The following is a 13,782-nucleotide window of genomic DNA, read 5'->3' on the forward strand; positions in this document are numbered from 1 at the left end:
GATTGCCCTATTTAGAAAAATCGTAGAACTATTCGATCGTTTAATTAGAACCGCTAATGGACCATACTTGAATATTAATCGCGCTTTAATAATTCCGCGTAAATATCCACTACTGTGCGCACTCTTGTATGATATATTCATTTAATAAAAAATGTATTAACAATACACATATGCAATTTCTGTGACTTAATATACTGTAACGGAATGACAAATAATCACAGCGATGTAAACAGTCAAAGGTGAAATGATCTGCGATTGAGTATAGACGGATAGAACATATCATCCATTAAAATAAAATTCATTCTTATTAATATTACATACAATAATACTAAATCAGAAGTTTATTATAAGACTTAATAAGTTGGTATATATTATATATTCCCTCCATCAATGTATCTCAACTTCCCGTTTTCTGTGATCTGTTTTTACGCGTAATAAAATATATCGTTTTCCGAGGAATTAAACATATTTATTTTGTAAAGACATGAAAAACAAATATTATATTTTACTTTTGCGTCAACTCAGTATTCTGATCCGCGGACTATCGACATACATAATTAATGCGCTGGCATATGCCGCGTGTCAGCAATTCATGAAGATCTGTTATTCCTATATTGTTCGATTTTCCCAGCCATGTATATAAATATGCTGGAGTGAGTTTAAAATCCTTTTTACGTACTTCTGAATCGTGTTTGATACATCGATGCAGCGATATAAGTTCACGAATATCATTTTGATTTATGGAGTCGAAGATATCTCAGAAATATATATATCGTTTTATCCGGTTCGGTGGGCTAGATAAAAGATAATAAATGTCGCAATATATACTGTAATTTACTAAATAACTTTCCAAGAAATTGCTGTTAAATGAAAAAATTCGTATTCCAATGGGAGATTCTGAAATACGTTGACAGAGAGAAAGCATTTTCGTGTTTGCCAGAACTTTTATTGGATTGATCTTTCAAGCACACCTTCAAAGTTTACAAAAGGAATTTTTACTTACCCTGTATACGGTCACGTTGTTATTCGTATGTAAAACTTGTATGCGAACGGTACAAATTGATCGAACATTGAATTCATGCTAGATTTTTCATATGGTATTGCGTGTAAAAGTTGCTAAATTCTGAAAAAGGACGAAGATTACGAAGGACGAAGATTTGAAGTTGTTATTTTCCGATATGTCTTTCATATCAACGAAGAATTTATTATTTCCTCCCACAAGGATTCTTGTCCGTTACGTGTATCTATCTATTTCTCTCTTTCGGCAAATAAAATCAAACTTGGATCGACAACTTATGTTCAAGTAACTCATGTCACAAGCAAGTTTTGCAAGATTGAATCTGCTGACCGAAACATAGAGATTCTCCTTTCAGAACAGAAGGTAACTTCGTGCAACATTCACGACTATCGCTTTTATGATAGAAATTCAATTAGTGCAGCGTTTCGTTATCAAAACATGTATTGTTAACTTCTTGTTAAAATATAAATGTTAATGGCATTTCATTAGAGACGACTACTTTACGTGAAAATTACATTGCAAATGCATTTGGGCTTTCTTTTGTTTTATTTCTGCAATCATTGAGAATTCAGCCCTTATGCAATTTTATGTCTATTGCAATTTAGCTACGAGCAACCATAGCAAATGATACAATTACCGAACGATCTCGCCAATTTATATCGTTATAATGCAAAACAAACGTCTTTATTTATCAAGGATAAATTTCAATCTGCATACATTTTTAGATAAATTTCAATTTGCATACATTTTTTAGATAAATTTCAACCTGTTCACGTTCTTTACTTTATCTTTTTTATGGCCACTGACGCGATAAAAACCTTTGTTGCCTCAATTTCGTGTATTAATTATTTCCAGGTCCGTCGAAATAATGACAAACGTTACCGTTTGCGTAGCGTTTGCTAATGGCGTGCAACGGCGTTTCATTAATTTAATTATAATCGTTTCCGCTTACGTTTCCTTTTCAGTTCTGTCCCTGAGCACCGGAATTCCACCCGAAATAACGCTTTATATCTTACGCAATAGTGTCGTAAATTTGAAGTTGCAACGAAAAGCTCGCGCAATCGTATTTGATCGCGACAATAAGTGTACAAAATACTAAATTTCCTTCCCGATCACTAACTTTCTCAGAATGGCAGGAAATACATTTATACGAGATAAAAATAGCTTTTCCGCATAAAAACGGTCGGATACGCAATTCGTTTTTCAATCTGCCAATTTGTTTTTGATTGAATACCCTAGCCCGAGCGATGACAAAGAAATGTTTAAATATATATAAATGTAAATCTAAAACCGTAGTTTCGTTATACTAACGACCAAACTTTTAGCATTCATTCTCGGGGGAGATGTCCTGACATGCGGTATGCAAACGATTCCGCGTGTTTCGAAACAGCGAATTTTGAGAGCTGCGAAACGCGTTGATTGAAGGAGAACTGCTGTACGTAAATACGAAATTGTAATGCATGTGCAGTTTATGGTAGTCGACGACTTCTAGATGCTGATCGTTTTCAGCAAATGAAAAGCCGCATTGTCTAAATCACGCGAGACTGTTTGTGGAGATCCTTTATGAATCAGCTGTCACGATCAAATTCTCCGCGATCTGAGAATTCATCATGTTGATCGCGGAAATTACTTTGACAATCGATCTAATATATTAATTGTAATCTTGAGAATGATTCGCAAGAGTGGCAAATTATTTTATATATTTCATTAGTATATGCTTCAAATATTATAATCGATAATATTCCTTATCTTAAAAAAGATTTTTAGAGTACATTATTAAATCGATAGCTGATAATATTCCTAGAAAATTTTTGGAGTGCCTTAAAAAATAATTAGACAAGTGATCTTTTAAGGCCACCTTTTATCATCCTTTGGTTAAGTTAATCATCGATTAGCATTGATTGGTGTTAATGAAAGAAATCCTAAAAATACGTTTCTTACGTATTTAGTACGTTTTTCTTCTCACGATCAGTAACTTGCAATACAAAATGTATCGGAAGAGACAAAACTCAGAAATTTAGTATAAAAATATATCTGTTGATAAATCAAATGAAATTGTTAAGAAAACTTAAACTAATGACATTAAGCACAGAAGTATTGCAGATATAGACCATTCAGAAAGTAATGACTACTACAAAAATTATTATTTAGAGGAAAAATCATTTCTTTGATTATTAAGAAAGATTCATTTCTGTCGTTCTCTGATTGCTTTGAGTGTACATTTAATAACTGCAGGTTTCTTTAGAAATGAAACGTAATTTCTGGAGACTTCTTAAAACACGTATCATAGAGCACTCGTAAAAGATTTTGTCCAAAAATATACCAACCATTTCTATCTAAAACGTGCAGACCAAGAAAATCGCAATGTCATTTTCCTCAGAAATTCATTTGGTTGAAATATCGAAATAGACAGATTTCTCTAAAATTTCTCTTTATGAATTGCAATCTTATTAATTTTGATCATCGGTGCATAATTAATTCTGAAATATTTCAAAGAAATATGTTAAATTAGAAAGCATGTTAAATGAGAATATATTCTAACGATTTTAATTAACATCTTGTAGCACATCCATCTAGTGACTTAATTAAGATTTATTTTGAGTAACCAGCAAATAATCGTGCTAGAGTAAACTAGCCCATAATACTAGACCATAATAGTAACATGATAACCCATATTAATACAACCTCCGAATCATATTTTCATAACAATTCCGTATCTCTTTGTAAATTACATATTGGCTATGATATGCATTTTACAAAGATACAACTAAGACACGACGCTGATAGGTGAAACTATTAAAAATTCGTTTAACGTCTCAAAATTAATGTAATTGGCGATTTATCAGATATAATTAGCAAAAATAAATTTTAAAAATAATATTAAATAAAGTAATATTTTTTACGACCATAATGTGTACACAATAACTAGAAAATGAAAACCTTAAATAATTAAACTGGATCTTTAATGCTTAAATAATTTGATATAAATTTATATGCATATTCTTACTGCGCATCGAATTTAAAAGTCTTGACAAGCAACTAAAGTATAATAATATCATAAATTAAATTGACAAGCAATATTGATGCTCATAAGCAGAGTTGGATAAGTTAACTTTTTTTTTAACTAAGATAAGTTAAAATGAAAATTGCCTTGAAAATTTAACTTAATTAAAAAGTAATTAAAAAGTTAAAAATTAAATTTGTTTTTTCATAATTTCACACACAAATTAATTTTTTTTAACTAAATCCAAAAACTAAGTTAAAAAGATTAATTTTTTTAATTAACAAGGAGAGCTCACATATGTATTTCATAGATTTTGATTAGCTTTTTAGTGATTATTCTCATCAAAAAATAATCCCTATAAAGCAGTAAATTGCACTTCTATATTTTTCGAGAAAATCGTGATTTTTAGGTCATAACAATGAATCACTTTCAAACTCTTTATTCTTTGTTTAACTGAAATATTTGAAATTATTTAAAATTATAAAAATATATTTTCGACGGACATGAATGTATAAGCATATAATATAATCCGAGTATAGGATCTGTATAACGCCAACTACCGAACCCTGATGTTAACTTTTATTAAAAAATCAAATTAAAAGTTAATAGTTACCGATAAAATATAACTATGTAAAGTTAAAAAGTTAGCAGTCTAAAATATAACTAAATGAAGTTAAAATTAATAAGTTAAAATTAACTGTTTAACTTTTTAACTTAACCCAACCTTGCTCATAAACATCTTACAATTAGAAAGATACTTATTCATAATCTGATAAACGTCATCATAAAACCAGTAAATAATTTAAAAGAAATAATATTAAGAATAAATACAACGTGTAAATGATATAAGTGTGTACATAAATATGATAGAGAACGCCAATAATCGGTCAAAGTTAGATATTATGAATACAATATATATTCTTAATTTAATTATTTCAGATGTGCGAAACGTTCGGATATTAAATAATTCTAAATTAATTCGATAAAAAAACTTATTGCGAACAATATTACCTCAGCCAGGATTCGAACCTATATTAAGTAATATTTTTCGCAATAAGTTTTTTTTACCGAATTAATTTAGGGGGGACTATTTCATATATAGGAATATTTCAGCGCTTTATCATATTTATATTATTAGCGTCTCAGATCGATTGTGATTAATGTCCGAACGTTTCGACATACAGTCACCTTTAAGATAATTAAATTTAAATTAAGAATATATATTGTAATCATAACATCTAACTTTGACCGATTATTATTGGCGCTCTCAATCATATTTATTATGATGTAAATAATATTAAGACTAGAACACAGGACCGTTTATATGAATAAATCATGTAAGAAAAACGCCAATTAGGTCAAAGATATTGAAATAATACATCTATATTCATTGAAATAATTTTTTAGTAAATTTAAATAATCTAAGATAAAAATTATTTAAATATATACAGATATTTTATTCCAATATCTAACTTTGACTATAATTAGCGCTTTTCGTAGTTAATTAAAAAAAAGTTGTACTCCTCCTTTTTCGCAGGATTTAATCCACATATACAGTGGTTCGTAGGTGGTATATTAATTACCTCATACCTCTCGTATGTACGTAATTATCTCTCTCCTCGTAATACGGCATGCTGCATCGAGACAACGGTGAATGAATCCGAAATCAGTGCATTGTATGTACTCACCGTAATACTCAACCGATCGTGATACGATCGTGATACGACAAAGCCGACTTGACTTGCGCCTTGGTTGACTTCGGTCTATGCAAATTGATCAAAAGCGGGAGAGCAATCTCAAGTCGAATTTGTCTCTCGCGAAATGAGAATCGCGCCGGTCAAAAGCGATCAACGGATGACGGGATTGTTTCACGGTAATATGGAGAAGAAGAACGAAACCTAGTAAGCCGTATTTGCGAGACAATGTTATGTCGTCAGATTACCGTCGTTGCTTATTTCCGTGCGCAGCAACGCGCAATCGCAATCCGATTGCTCGACAAGACGACATGATAGTCCGTCCTGGCTTTTATTTATCGGCATGCGATCGACAAATCCGAATTCGTCTATCAGAGCCCGTTGCGTACGCGTATGATTACGAGCGACTGATTGCGAAATATAACTTCCCGCGTTACGAACGCGTGCCGTGCCATACCATTTTTTCTTTAACGCGCTCTCGCGAATACTATCGTTTGCAAAGCTATTCCAGTTTGCAATACAAATAAACCATTAATAAATCCCACATGATGGTTCTCAACAGTCAATGTAAAATGTGTTTTTGTGCGAGTCGCAGATGCTTTTTCCCAGCGACGCGACGTTGAAATTATTTAGAAATACAATATCGCACGAATTTGAGCTCTTGTTCATCCGACAGCTATACATTCCGATTGAACAATGGTATTCACAGTCGACTGTCCATATTGTGAAATTGTAGAGTCCGAACAATATCCTTATTGTAAAGTTTCCTTTTAGGAAACGCTGTTTTTATTCTAATGGTGTGCAGAACGAAAGTGTTATGAATTTTATCCCTTCATTCATTTTTTCAGCCTAATGTGATCATATGTCAAAGAATGAGATCACGGGAGAGCAACGAAGAAAGGAAAACATCACTTTAGAACCATTCAGCTGATTTACAATACGAGCAAGATCACAATGCGGCGCTGACGTTTAACTGTTAGGTATATGTGGGTATATATAATTGAAGAACCGTCGCGATCATAAATCATATCTCGTTTCTAAATCGATAGACTTAAACGGAGATTAAACGAACCATTACATGACCGTATTTTTTTGTATTGCAAGATAAAGGGATAAGAGTTTAAGATTGGATGTGTAGAGGAAAAGAGAGAGAGAAGGAGAGTAGGACGAGAGAGAGAAAGAGGGTGGGATAAAGATGATCGTCGCCGTTTACGACGACCCGTCGAAGGTGCTTATTAAGGGTATCATCCGCAGCTGGTGTAATTGGATCTAGGCTCTATGCGACCATAAGAGTATACTCAGTACTGTACCTACCATAAAAGCAGATATGAAATATAAAAAGCAGTTATCTCGAAATTTCGATTAGCTACTTTACGATTATATTAGTTAAAATCAAAGAATATTTAAATTATAATTTAAAATAGACCGGTGTGAATAAATCTAATTAGATAACAGAAATCTTATTTTTCGTCAAAGCAGATCTTAGTGCTTAAATATTTATTTATACTTATATATTTTCTATCGTTTATACATATATTTAATTCTGCAAACCGTGCGCTAAAATCTTTTTTGATCTTGAAGCGCAATCATGAATAAAATCAGAGCAATAATATTACATATTAAATTGATAAGCAATTTAACAACTTTTAATGCTAATAAGTATCTTTATAAGTATATTAATGATCATACAGAATATTTTATCTGCTTTGAAAATGGTGCCAATTGAGTATCAAATTATTAAATTGCTTGTCAATTTAATTTGTGACATTACTACTAGTTCGGTTGCGGTTTCTAACAAGGAGAGACTCACATATATATTTCATGAATTTTGATCAGTTTTTGCATGGTTATTCTGGGGCATCAAAAACTAATTCCTGTAAAGCAGTAAATTGCACCTCAGCGTATTTTTCGAGAAAATTAGATTTTAGGATCGCTTTCAAACTTGGGGTAAACAATAGATATTTAAAAAACAAGTAATTTATATATATATATATTAGATCCGAAAATGGATAATTTTTAAGAAAATTGACATTCTTTGATTTCAATAGTAGCGGATTCTTCTAAGAATCAAAATTAAAGTAAATTTTATATTTATGCGGGATTGTCAGTTGTGCAATATTCGCCAATGTGGCACCTTGAAGTAGTGCTTTTATATATAAAACTAAAATCTTGATGTTTTGGTGAAGTAGTGATACTTTTCGACGGTAACCAACTTTTTTTATTATTCATTTGTCTGAAAGGAGTGCCTTAAAGTGTTTTAAAGGGGCGCCAATTTAAGAAGTGCAAGTGTTTTGCCTAGAGTGCAAAAATGTGTAAATCCGCCACTGGATTTCAATCAAAGCTTGAAGCACTTCGTGAAGTACTTACGGTTGCCACTCGTAAGTCCGGATTTACAATAGATGATTTAAGTCTTAAGCCGTAAGAAATTCATCAATTGCATGCGAGGAGAATAATTAACTGTGATTCGTCCATTTCTTATGACTTAAGGTTTAAAAATCTATTTGTAGATCCGGACTAAAGGAATAAGAACCGGAAGAGATGATACAATGTCATGGAATCTATACTCGGATATCATACAGAATGGCCAGAAAATCGTCCGCAATACTTTGAGAAATAATTCGGGAAAAAGAAGAAAAAAGATATAATTAACATAGGTCCGGAAATAAGTCATTTCCGAGTTACAATCATTTTTATGTTAAAATAATTGTAATTTATTTTTCATAATCACAATCATAATTTATTTCATAATAGTATTTTAACATAAATAATTACATTTCGGACTATTTTGGCGTTATCCAGGATGCATCACATGAAGGCTTAGCACTTCTCTAGTAAAGTAAAAAAATTTTTAAATAAAAAAAAATCCTATAGACAGTAAAATTTTGAAAAAAAATCGATTTTTTAATTTTGTAATATTTTGAAAGATATACGTATCGAGAATACATATGCCAAGTTTTAAAGAGATATTCGGATAATTGACGGAGATACAGCAGTTTTTGTACGACGATGCGTAGCAGTTTTTGTACGCACGAAAGTCACTTAAGCGTAGAACTGCTTTTGGCATCTTTTGAAGAAAAATATAATTTACATCAAGATGTAAATTGCATTTAATTCATCTAAACTTACTTCTGTTGCGGGACGTAGCGGTTTTTTAATTAATAAAAATTTCACAATTTTACCCAACTTTTTTGTAATAAAAAAAGTCCAAATTAAAAAAAAGGATTTACATGTCCACCATTTTGTTACTTTTTGCGATTTTGTAATTTCTCTACTACGTACAGCTATAGCTATATTCATTTTTTGTTTCAGACAGCGCATGTAGTCGATTCATTGTCAACGAGGTAACTGTTCAAGGTTACCTTTTATACAGCAGCCTTAATTCCAAGACAAAAAAATTTTTTTACGTACTTCAGTACTAATAGAATAAAGACACCATAAAACAAAATTACCTGATTAGATTTAAAAAAAAAAAATCCCAAAGAACCCCCGATTTTTCAGGCCTTCACTCTGTCTATAGCCCTTAAAATACTACTATAAATAAATAATAATTGTGATTATAAAAAATAAATTACAATTTTTTTAATATAAAAATAGTTATAACTCGGAAACGACTTATTTCCAGATCTATATTTATATCTTTTTTTCTCTTCTTTTTGGGTTCCGAATTACTTCTCGAAATATTGCGGGCAATTTTCCAGATACCCTGTATGCTTACATATACATTCGTGTTTGATGGAAATATTTTTTTAATTTTAAATAACTTCAAATATTTCATTTGTTGTTTATCAACAAGTTTAAATGAAGAGGTTTGAAAACGATCCATCGTCGTAATCTAAAATCATGATTTTCTCAAAAAATACGCAGAGATGCAATTTACTTTACAGAGATTATTCTTTGGTATAATCACGCAAAAACTGATCAAAATCCGTGAAATATTATATAATATATATATGTGAGTCTCTCCTTATAAGTTCGAAAAGCCAATTCAAGAAATTACAAACGTGGTATGTAAATTCACATGCAATTATTTATAAAGCATTTAAGATCCATTCGACTGATATAGGCTTCATTTCTTGCTTGTTGTGTTTGCTTTTTGTTTACTGCAACAATTTATATTTATTTTACTCTTATCGCTTATTATCGGTGTCAGGTATTTACAATTTTATAAATCTTAATATATACATTTTGTACATACAGTATATAATTACATATACAGCTTGATAAATTTATTCCTTCTCTCATTAATTCTCTCACATTTTATGGAATTTTACAAATTTCCGTACAGTTATAAAAAAAAAGGTTTAAGATAAAGTTTCGATACTTTAAGTACTACGCGAAAAAATGGAAGCAACTCGACAAATGATTAATTACAGTCAATTTATTGTGATTAATGGTGGGACACACCATTAAAATGCTCTTTAAAATGACTAAAAATAAAGTTGTGTGTTGACACATAAAGTCAAACTGTTAACTCAGAACTGTCGTTATTAGGAAAAGCATTAAGTGTTGACGTCAGAATTTCGAATAGATGTGGAATTGTACAACTTCTGTGAACGATAAATTGTGCCGCCAACTCCGTTCTTGTAAAGCGAAGTAAAGAAGAAAACTATACTGCTCTTGTTCGCGCATGCTGACGCGGTGTCTTACATGTGTACGTAACATCTCATACACGGGCTCGAATAATTTCCAGCATGTTACACGGATCATCCGTAACATACCGTCGCCACGCTCCTCTCGAGGAATTCCAGCGATATGATAGATGTTCTCCCAAGATATACGTTTCTTTCGCTGTGACGTTTTTCTCGTGGGACACAAGTATGGTGTACACACAAATCATGCTTTTTACAGAAGAAATCGTGTCTCTTGAGAGAAACGCAGAATTCAATCAGAAATCATATTAGAAAAAATGACGATATTCATATGTATCATTTCACATGTAACAAATGAGACGTTATAGCATATAGAATGAAAGTGGACGTGCTACGTATGGCATGCTTAATGATCTTTTCTTTCTGGAAGCGATCGATTATCGTTAATACTCTTATAAGTCACGTCTCATGCATATGCGCATTTATATAAATCGTGCAGTCATAAAATCCATATACGTGATCATCATTTATCACAGTTCCTCTCATATTCTAATACGATTTCCCATCGAGAGCAAGCGCAGCTGTTTGCAATTCGTTACTGATCGTGATCCAAGTATCTGAGTGTATACATCGAGCTTTGGTCTCGACAAATTTCCATGTAAAACGACATCACTTGGCGGGCTCTTTGTAGGTAGGAAAATATCTCGTGCCCGGTTACATTCCGTTAGAAAATCAATTTTCTCCGGCGGAGGACGATGTCGCGTTGGAACTTTCGTGAGTAAAATGAGCCCAACTTTACGCGCTCGGTGACTCTTAAATATGTAAAGGTGCATAGAGAGCGAGAGGGAGAGACATACGTTAAAGTAAAAAAGTTGAAAATTGCAAGGATAGGGTGTGTTGTTCAGTCGATAGCCATTGCGGAATTTTAACGTATCCCATCCGTTTTCGCTCCCCGTCTCCAGGCTCAATAAATGCCACCAGCTCCAGTTAAAAATGTGCATTTCCCATCCCGCGCACGATTTCGCTCAAGTGACTCTCTCGCTTTTATATATCTGGACAATGCACGTTGCATGGAAGCTGGACTACTCTACCGTTGCCGATACCGCGTAGAGTACCGTACATGTCGGACTCTTGTTTGCGAGAGCAATCGAACTGATGCCGTCGCCGGCGGTGACTTTTACGAAAGAAAAATGATGCAAGCTGACGACGTGGCTTTTTATACACTCTTGGGAATCATGTTTCTGACGAATAGCGCGACCAGTATTTCCCACAAATAAATACTTTTCTTTGTATATGTATGTTTGAGAGAGAAAATATTAAAGTCGGAATATAAAGGTGTGAATCTCTTGAGAATTGTGACAACCAGGCATCTAAGGATTTGTAAATATAATATAAAGTGTTTGACTATCAACGAATCGCACGAACAAATACTCACAAACTTGATTAGTTTATGGAAAAATTCTAGCAGCTCTTAATGTAAGAATCTTGATGTAAACGTAAATATATTTTACTCGAAAAGCTTGACTCTGTTTTTACAAAACGCAAAAGTCTCCTTTGATAAATCGACGATCAATTTCCCAGGAGTGTATTCTGAGTATAGCAGAAAATTATACTAAAGCCAGAAACGGAAAGTAACTTTGAGAAGAAAGGGCAAATTGACGACGTAAACGCAATGAGGAAATAGTTCTTTCCAATGAAACTTTTAAACGAGTTTTCCTCTAAAGTTCAAAATTATTAAACGTAAATTGGTAAACAAATTATTTGATGCGCTATTATTGCATTAATAATCTTATTCAAAATCGTGCAAATATTCCTTTAAAAAAAAAAAACCAACAACAACAATATAATATGTATCAATATTATATGTCGACGCATAATAAATTATATTTATGTAAAACATGCCATTATATCATTATTAATTCACCACTGATAGCTATATTTCATTTAAATCGATAATATTCTCTAAATATATACATTATACAATTTTAATGTTTCAATGTAATTACTAGACAACGTTTATACCTGCTGTGAACGTGTTCGCGTAATTGCAAATTGCTATGATTAATGGCTGCAATAGCTTTTCATTTACCTATATATAAATGTAATTATTCAATCGATGTAGATAGCCATCCCGAGAATTAGCGACTATTGCAATTTATAGATAATAATAAATCTATTTTCGTTTAAATATTTCATAATACAAGGAGAAATTCGGCGATTCATTTTTAACACTAAGTATATGAAATTTACACAGTTCAAAAGATTTCAACGTAAAAGAAGTTCATTTCCTTTCTCTTCGCATTTTCAGTAATTTCATATTTCTCAAAATTTAATATCTTGTCTCCGCGTATACAAAATCGTGTCGTCTACGTCACATCAGTGGTTTACAATGTACGATTGTAAACCACCGTGCTCCGAGCAGCGTGTTATTTCCCTCGAACGATTATCCAATATTGTACGTACAGAATGTAATTTGTCAAATAATTATTGACTTTGTTCGTTCCTGTGGTACTCTCACGGCCGTGAGAGCCGTACGCGACCGCAAATCTTCCGTCCGACACCGCGACGGTTGTCGATTTGCGCACTCGCACTGGAGCATGTACATCGAAATGGTCTCCCTCTGATGTGCAACCATGCGAACATTGCTTCATTCGAAGGAACAGCAAATTCCTCCGTCTTGGCGGTGAGAGAAAAATTCGTGGCATCTTGCTCGAGAAATGTCAAAAATTTGCAAGAATATTACCGTCGAAGGAATTCGCAGACTTTGACCGTCTGAGTTGGCTCGTCAAGTTCGATATTATTAGCGCGATTTGACAAGTTACGATTTATGGAGCACTCGATAGATCTTTGAAATATTGAATATGCATGTGTGTCCCTATGTGTAATATATAACGTCTAATAAACTTCCAGTTAAAATATTATGATTAGGTTTTGTGTCAGTCGGCAGATTTAATCGCAGTATTCTGCGTGACAAAACTAGCGCTTCTCTAGCCATCGGATGCCTTATTAGAATCAACAAAAGGCGGGTCACGGTGTATTGCCGTTGCTTTGTTGAGTACATTACACGTCATGTTGAGGCTATCGCGTAAAATGAAGGATTAACGGACATACGTGCAAGCGCGCAAGAAAATGAATGGTGGAAAATCGATATCGGCATGCGAAGCGGATATTTGGATTCATTGAGACTTTACAGAGATGGAGAACATAACGTAATAACGAAAGTTACTGAAACACGTTACTAAAGCGGAATTGTTCTTGGTGTATGGTCCCGCATACGGTTGGATTAATTGTTAATGACGTTGTACAACGCGTTACGTAGCGAAATGGTAAAATTATTATTGTGCAAGATAAATGCATTATAACTTTGAAACTGTACATATTAACTACAAACATAATAAAAGTAATACAAATTGTTAATATTATTTCGATATCACCTCGGAATAACAGCATGCAATATTGTAGATATTACAACTTGTA

At 32.7% G+C, this 13,782-nt stretch overlaps 1 protein-coding gene across 2 annotated transcripts in view; it reads left to right on the plus strand.

Moving 5' to 3' along the window:
* Positions 1–13,782, plus strand: part of LOC105146519 (tachykinin-like peptides receptor 99D) — a 103,276-nt gene that overhangs the window by 13,552 nt on the left and 75,942 nt on the right. The window lies entirely within an intron of this gene.

The sequence above is a fragment of the Acromyrmex echinatior genome, chromosome 4, assembly GCF_024713525.1.
Source record: "Acromyrmex echinatior isolate Ae372 chromosome 4, ASM2471352v2, whole genome shotgun sequence".
Taxonomy (NCBI): domain Eukaryota; kingdom Metazoa; phylum Arthropoda; class Insecta; order Hymenoptera; family Formicidae; genus Acromyrmex; species Acromyrmex echinatior.